The 8,987-nt window shown below is 30.3% G+C and overlaps 2 protein-coding genes across 3 annotated transcripts in view; both read left to right on the top strand.

The window, feature by feature from the left end:
- The window catches only part of LOC111635185 (derlin-2-like), a 36,598-nt gene that overhangs the window by 25,269 nt on the left and 2,342 nt on the right, over window positions 1-8,987 (top strand). The window lies entirely within an intron of this gene.
- LOC111635184 (TWiK family of potassium channels protein 18-like) overlaps window positions 1,098-8,987 on the top strand; it is a 28,928-nt gene continuing 21,038 nt past the window's right edge. Inside the window, exon 1 of the mRNA XM_023380076.1 lies at window positions 1,098-1,108. The gene's annotated coding sequence lies outside the window, so the exon portion shown is untranslated. The remainder of the gene's footprint in view (window positions 1,109-8,987) is intronic.

The following is an 8,987-nucleotide window of genomic DNA, read 5'->3' as shown; positions in this document are numbered from 1 at the left end:
TATAGTAGACCCCCCCCATAACACTGTTGATAATTCCGTGTTATATGAATTTCGTGTTATATGAGTCACTTAAATTTTACAAATATGTGAGCCGTTCACAGCCCGGCACACGTATTTGTAAAATTTAAGTGACTCGTATAACATGGAATTATCAACAGTGTTATAGGGGGGGTCTACTGTACCATTCATTGCTGGTCTATTTGCATACCGGTTGACACATTTATTAATTATCATTGTTATATTTTATTATTTTTATGTGTTCCTTAAATTTACATTTATAAATATCTTTTTCGTAGTGTAGGACTTTAATATTATTTCTATCAATTTGGCAGTTACTATTTTTTATGTGGTTAAACCATGGGGAATTATTATGTTTTAGTCTTATGACAGCTTCATCTTTTATACGTAATTCTAATGTCCTTCCTGTTTCCCCTATGTATTCTTTCAGATTCTGACTGGTACAGTTTATCTTATAAACTGTACCAGTTTTTTTTTCAATTTATCAATTTTGGTTTTATGTTTTCCTATTTTATGAATAGTTTGTGAAATTTTATTAGTCAAAGATGGGGCCAAAATCACATATCTTTGTTTAAAAGTTTTGAACAGTTATCGTTAATATTAGTTATGTAAGGGAAGGCTTTATAATTTTTCCCCCTTTTTTATTTTTTATATTAAATCTGTTTTTGTAATATTGTGTGTGCCAAATTTTTAATATTTTTTTTGGATAACTATTGAGGATGAATTTATGATCTAATTTGTTTAATTCTATTTCATGTTCATTTTTGTTGGTTGTTCTTGTGTATATCTTTTTTAATTCCATTATATATGTATTCTTTTTAATAGTTATTGGGTTATGTGAATAATAACTGATTGTCTTATTAGCATTAGATGGTTTTTTGTATGTTTTAAATGAAAATTTCTTTTTTTCTTCTGTTATAGTGATATCCAAAAAATTAATTTTATTATATTTTTCTAATTCTATATCAAATTTTATATCTTGGTTTATATTATTTATTGTATTTAAAATTATCTTCTCATTTGTTATTTCATTATTAAAAATCAATAAGTAATCATCCACATACCTCATTACAGCTTTTACACCAGGAATGTTTTCTATTTTTTTATCTATATCTTTCATTACTATTTCAGCTAATTTTGGCCCCATCTTTGACCCCATACTAACACCATCTGTTTGTGTATAAAAATTGTTATAAGCTTCAAAATAATTTCTTTTATATGCAAATTTTATAAGGTCGATTAATGTTTGGTTTGTTTTTAATTGGATTAGGCTGTTTTCAATTAATTCTCATTTTATGTTTGGGTACATATTTTTTACGTCTAAACTTATTAATGTGTCCGTTTTTTCTTTTTTTCTTTTTTGAATTATATTAATAACTTCACCAGCATTTTCTATACTATTTGTGGATTCCTCAAAATTTTTTGTTTTTTAATATAATTTTCCAAATTGTACAATATGGAGTACCTGAAATCTACTATGGGTCTGTATTTTTCTTCTTTTTTGTGTGTTTTTAACTGTATATTTAGTGTTGGGATTCTATTATTTTTAAAATTTAAGTATATTATTTTTATCAATTTCCTTAATTTTATTATTCGAATACATATCTTTAACTATTTTTGTTAGATCTTTTTTAATTTTTTCATACAGATTATTATCTAACATGATATATTGTTCATTGTTAATTTGTTCTTTTGTTTTATTTTCTAAATCATTCTTACTTATTATTATGAGTTGTTTAGTTTTATCAGCTTTAATAATAGTTAAATTATTAGTTTTTAAAAAATTAATGGTCTTATTTAAATTTCTTTTATATCTATTTATTTTAAACTTGTTTTTTTGAGGTATATATTTCATGTCATGAATGGCAGAACCTATTAAATTAGTCTTCTTTTCCTTTTTTTATTGGCAAATCTTTAATAGTTTTATCTATACTAGTTATTAAGTCTATAGTTATTATTTTCGGATTGAAGAGACATTCACTATATCAACGTTAAAAACAGCTAAACCATCGGAAAATTCAGAATGACGTCTTTGGTTTCATTCTCATTCTCGCAGGTTCCAACATGTTCTTCTTTGCAGATTATGTGAACAAATCTGACCAATTCCTCAAAACCGCATTGATGATTGACATTGGTTGTCACGTGCTATGCCTGAAATTTCACGATATGTTGCAGCATTACAGACATTTTAACTGTGCTTAGAAGAGGTATGGAGGTGTCCTTTTTTGATGTTCTCCATCCAGGCATCTCGGTTGGTTCAAAATCAATCAAGCCCCAGCATGCCATTATTTTCATGAGATGACCTACATTAATAACTAGCAGACCCTGCCACGCGTTGCTGTGGCTCAAAAAGTATCTATTATAAATGTATAACACTTCCTCTATGGGGAGAATTTTTTGAAAAATCCCTTCTTAGTGTACTTTCTCTTGACGTACCCTATTAAAACTCAATCAAAAATGCAAAAAACTGCATCTAAAATAGTATAAATAGAAGCAGAGTTATTCATGGTAAGCCTTAATCCTGTCCATCTCCCCCAGTGGGTGGAATTTTGACACATATATTATATAAAAAACACGTGCGTATTTGAATGCAATGTTGTGTCAAAATTTCAAAGAAATCAGTTGGAACAAACGAATGTTACATTTTTATTTATATAGATAGATAGATGATGATCTGCTTTACTTCATCCTCACATAAAAGCATAATGCCTCACAGAAAAGCAAACTTAGGTCGTCGTACTTGCAGAGTTAGCGCCATCTGTTGGACATAAAAGCCTTAAAAATAATTGCAGAAGAGTAGCCTGATGTAATCCAGTAGTTGTTTGGCTTATTACAGATATATTGGGTTTTGAGATGTTTGTATATGATGTCCAAATCAGATTTACATAAAATCTAGTCTAAGAACTTTTCACTTAATTAAACTTATATCTCCTAATCAACAAAGTAGACTCTTTCCCTCACTAAAAATAATAATGGTCCTGTTGTGTACCTTGACTTCTCTAAGAAGTCACCCTTTATTTGATTGTGAATTTGGCAGTTTTAGTGAAGTTGGTGTCTCAAAAAAATTGATAACATTGTGATGGAGAAAAAATAAATTTATTTCATAAATTAGGCACTATACTGCAATACACTAAGGGCACGTTTGGAAATTGTAACCGGTAACTCTGGTATCTGCCGATAGTTACCAAGGCGTTCAGAAAATGTGATTTAAATAACTAACCGCGTTTTGAAATCACTGTTATGACGTCACCGGTTGTCCTGCGGTACTTACCAAAGTTACCCAGGTGTCGAAGCGGTTCTATTAAATTACAAAATGGCAGACACAGTGTATCGTTGTGGAGATTGCGGCCGAGAATTTAAAAGTTTGGATGAAATAAAACAGCATTTTGCTTCGGAACATGTTTTTGCCCCACAAACTGATCAACAAAATTCTCAAAAGCCAATTTCGTCCCAAAATTCAGCTTTAACGGATGGGACAGACGGACAGCATTGTCGTTGGTCAGCAAATGCTGTGAAGTTACTGATATCACTATATAAAGAACATGAAAATAAATTTTCCGATATTTGTTGGCCAAGCAAGAAGGTATGTAAATATTTATTTATTCTTTTTCGAATAGTTAAAGAAATTACTTATTTATTAGAAGTCCTCACTCATAACGTCTAACACTTAATTGTTTAACAATTAATCCATATAGTTTTTCATATAAGATATCGATAAAAGAGAAACATCTCGGTTATTAAAAACATTCTATCAGAACAGTTTAGAGCAGAGAGAAAAATATTAATTTATCATGACCAGTACTACAATATTGCTGGCTAATATCTAGTACTGTACAGTACAATAGAGCAATGCAACACAGATAGTCTATGTACATTTCAAGTCTGAAAAGGGATTTTTTTTTTACAAAAGAATTATTACAGTCTGTCCCCAAATGATAGAGCCATTTTATAGTAGTGACATAATATAAATAGTAAACAAAACTTAATATGATAAACCAATAATCAATCCTCTATGTAATAATTTCATTAAAAAATATTAAAATGAAGATATAAACCAATCTTGATAATGTTGTACAGGATATACTTGCCCTATAATGATATTCATCTTTACTTCAGCATTTAAATTGCAATTGTTATGAAAAATAGTACACTGGGTGGTATAAAATATAAAATAATAGAGTGAATTTATGTAAGAATAGAAAGTAATGAAAATAGTCATTCTTAAAATATAAATATTTAATTATTAAATTCTGTGGGATATACTTGCCCTATAATGATATTCATTTTTACTTCANTTGTGACAAACATGCTCTTTTGTTGATAAATAAAAACTTTCTAAATTTAAAATATTATATATATAGAATATGTACATTCAGTACTTTTAATTTGGGAACTATATTTTTAAACTTAAAATCAGCTGTTTTTTGTTTTAATACTTAAATTTTCCTTATTTTTGAGAATCATATTCAAGAGTGTAGTTTAGACTGGCAAAATTTTATCATATTCAAGAGTTTAATTTTAACACTCTTATAAATTTCCATATAGTAAGGTTTTTTTCTTTATTTAATGATATTTAACTAAATTTCTTTTCAGAAAATGTGAAAAAACTTGATTACTAAATACTTTTAGAAGTTTACAATCAAGTTTTATTTTTAGAAATTTGATTAAGCAATGACCTGTAACTATGAAAACTTAAATATTTTGCTATTAAAATTACTTAGCACGATTGTAGTTAGTAAATTACTATTGCTATTTTTATCTGTTTAATAACATATTATAATTGCTAGAAATTTTAAAAAGATATATATTGGTATTGTTTATTTCATTTATGTAAAAGGATTATAACCTTGCCATGAGCATGATGTAATCTCTGTTTTATCTGAATCAATTTCCAAAAATATCCCTACTATTATGATAAGGAATTTACTTGCCATTGTTGTATCTATTTTTACTCCTTATATAATGAAATGACGTGTGTAGCTTTCATGTCTTGCCAATAGCAAAATTTGCATATAATAACCATATCAAAATGAACTCAGCAAATATTGTATGATTCTCTGTCCTGCATTATTACAACTTTTTGAATTGTGTGGCTGTTTTCTGTATATTTTAGTATCTGAACTATTACCAACAGTGTGACATTAAATGTAAAGCTACCATATCTAGTCTTATTCAAATCCAGCATAAAATTCTCAATTTTTTTTTTCTTTCTTTTGATGAAAACCCATGTCTTTATTTTTAATGCCTGTTTTTATTTCATAATTAAGTGATGGTCTAAGTCCTCAGACTACATCTTTTTAATACTCTACAACATGATGTATCTTTTATAGTTTGTCTTCTTCTCAATATAATCTTAAAAACCAATCTATTGAAAACCTATGTAATATTTTTTCCTGCTACATTTTCTGAGTCGTCATTGTTTACTTGTTTCAGGCTAGCAAATTTCTTGCTTAGATTGTAAAGAATCTAAATATAATTTTTGATCCAAAACTTACTTTAACAATCATATTTAATACTTTGTTAAAATCCTTTCGATTAGGAGAGGGGTGCTTTGGTATAAATGCAAATTTATATCCTACTAGCTGTTATCTGCAACTTCGCCCGCATGGATTTTGCAAGCAACACCATTTATATTCAGTAGAAGTTCAGACATGTATCTCGCTGACCAACGCGACTGCCCCGTGCGGTTACCTATCTCGTATAAGTATGCATCTTGCCCCTTGTCACCCATTGACACCAAAAACATAACGCTTACCTAGATGATATCTTTTAATTTATATGAATGTTTAATGGAATAATATACAGCCTATGCCATCCTGAAATTCCATTCTAAATATTGGTTAAAGAATTTTTGAAATCGGATGTGTAGTTTCAGAGATTACCTCCTGCATCCAAACTTTACCTCTTTATTATAATAGTATAGATTTAAAGATATTTTAATGTTTTGTAGATGTCGAATCCTACAACAAAAGATTGACGGTTGAGATCATTTTAATAGCATTTGTCAGTCGTTTTATGAAGTTATTTTGCTTCAAGTTGCCTACTGTTTTATTTCCTGAATGGAATGATAAAGGATTTAAAGGATTAACATTATTGTCTTTATTTTTCAAATGAAAATAATCCTGGGCTCATATAATTATATTATTAATCTAGAAGTGGCAACAGTGTTGTCGGCTTGAGAGATTAATCCTTCAGCATAGTGTGTTCTCCTTTGCAAAGGATTTTCTTAGAAAACAGTTAAAAATGTAGGGATGTTTATAATAATCATTTTTAATTTCCGTAGAAGGAAATACAACTCTGAAGAACTACATTTTGTCTAACAACGACAATATAGAATGAGTACAACTTTCAACTTTCGTAGAGAGATTTTTTTAAGTGCATAAAGATTTTTTACATACGTGAAAGGAATTTTTGTTTTCTATAACCTAACACTGAGCGGCAGCTGCGGTTTTGAGTCCCACTCATAGCAGACTATTTTCTTCCAGAAAATTTTACTCCGATAGTCCGGCAGGTTGTTTGGCTTTAAAATCACTTTTGATTGTTCTCACATCTTCCTAATTAAGCATGTGGAAATGACCTGAAATATGAGGATACTTCAGAAAACAGTGACTCCGAGGCCTATCTTTAACATAATATACTTTAGTTTCTTCCTGTACTGAGTTGACTCAAAAAAAAGGTACAAGGACAACATATTAGCTATAAAAATACATTTATTTATATAAATACTTTGTCAATATATTAAAAAATAGTAACTAAATTTGATCTTTATTATCAACAGTAACAAGTACTTAGGTCAAAACTTTATTAGTCTTAATGTAATCCAACCAACTGGCATAGTTTGCTTCAATTATTAAGGCACATAAATCGCGAGGCTTCTTGTCGTTAGAGTTCCTGCAAGTAGTAATCGAATTCAAAAAATCTTCATGCATGGACGGAGTGTACACGTTATAAATTGGAGATGGAAACGGGGTCATCGTAGACAAGCAATAGTTTGCCAACAGTCGGCAGAGACGGCCGTTCCCGTCCCCAAATGGATGCAAAGATATCAAAGTGAACAACAGATATGAACTAAGTTTGAAAATTTGACTAACGAACAAGTGAAGGTTCTGTTTCTTTTGTTTCGAGATCTCACTGAAAAGTTCGTTATAACGATCGAGGCAAAGTTGAACGGCATCCCTCGCTTCTTCTTGAGATCCAAAACGGGGATAAAAATGTACCTCTCCATTATACTCTGCACTTCGAAGGAACTGTGAGAACTTCCCGGCAGGAGTCATCAGTTGATCATCCAGACCTGTCAGCAATATACGGTGGATTCCTAAGATGCATTCATCTATTTCCAGGAGTCCTTTACAATCATCCTTTTCCTCGTTCACTCTATTTTGAAGCGTCAAAACAGCTTTGGCAACATTGGCAGTTTCAACTTCTTTTCTCGAAGTTAGACGAATCGGATTGTTGTCGGCTGCCATTACCTTCGAGATGATATCTTTGGTTTTATTCTCATTCTCGTAGGTTCCAACGTGTTCTTCTTTGCAGATGATTTGAACAAATCTGACCAATTCCTCAAAACTGCATTGATGATTGACGTTGGTTGTCATGTACTTTGCCTGGAACTTCACGATTTGTTGCAGCATTACAGATGTTTTAAGTGTGCTTATAACAGGTGTGGAGTTTTCCTTTTTTGATGTCCTCCATCCAGGCATTTCGGTCGGTTCAAAATCAATCAAACTCCAGCATGCCATTTTCGTGAGATGACCTATATTAATAATAAAAAAGAAAATCAATTTCTATCAAATGCATATATTGATATTACACAACATTCATGTACTGTACATTCAGTATGCCTTTTATGTCATTGTATACTGTAAAGTTTGGTTATTTTGATCCAGACTGCAAAAGTAAATTGAGTTTAAGATTATATTTATAAAATAGAATATATTATTCTTGTCTTTTAATTCGTATTATACTGAGTGTGTACTCTACAGGCCTTTTTCAAAAGTGCACAGTTTTTCATCACTTATTCTATTCTTTCCATTATAAGATTTGGGAAAATTGTGCACTTTTAAAATTCTGTTTAGAGTAAGGTTTTATCAAAACCTAGGGTATTTTTTTTACAGTCCTTTGGAGCATATAGCTCCTCATCCTCTGCAGCAAGACATCTATAATACACTTAATTTGAAAACCTTTCAGGATTGAGCTTTTCAAAGCTGCCTCAATCCACTTTACTTTTTCAGGATAAGTTAATTTTGTTGTTTTGAGGGCTTTGAAATCTCTTCCAGATCTTGAGCAGTGACACAGATTGATTTAAACTTATTAAGCATATCAATATAAACCTTATTATTCTCAGCACCTGAAAAGTTATGAAAACCCTCTGAATTATCACACACACTGTTCATATTCGGTTCAGTCTTCTTAGCCTCACTATTTATTTTCTTTTCTAAAATGTGTGAATCAGATTGTAAAAAGGTATAATGTTGAGTAACTCAATACAAAAAAAATATAAAAATATAATTAGTAAATTAGAAAAGTCATATAAAAAAGAACGTAATGAACATAATGCTTTGGCAAAGAAGTATAATGAGAAACAAAAAGAAGCAAAAGTTAGCATTCCAGTAATATCATTAATTAACTTTGAAAGACAATAAAACACTTAAACCACACGAATGTGTTCAATTAATGAACGAAATTGCTGTAGATGAAGAATTAGATGAAAAATTTTAAAAAATTTCTATTCCTGAGGATTATAAATACAAAGTTAGCAGATCTTATGTAAAACTAGCTTATCCGTCGCGCATTGCTGTGATCTCAGAAGAAAGGAAATTCAAGCAAACTCGTTATGATAAAATTCAATTCACATTTTATCATTTTGGGTTAAAGTCCAGTTATGTGGACTGTCATGGCGGCACTTCCTGTTTTCCGACTGCCAGCCTCGACACCGGAGCGGTTTGGAGACGACAGATGTCACGTGACGA

Source organism: Centruroides sculpturatus, unplaced genomic scaffold (genome assembly GCF_000671375.1).
Source record: "Centruroides sculpturatus isolate CEXI.00-Female unplaced genomic scaffold, Cexi_2.0 scaffold905, whole genome shotgun sequence".
NCBI lineage: Eukaryota > Metazoa > Arthropoda > Arachnida > Scorpiones > Buthidae > Centruroides > Centruroides sculpturatus.
Note: the sequence above shows the minus strand (reverse complement) of the source record. Positions and strands in the feature narration are given on the sequence as shown.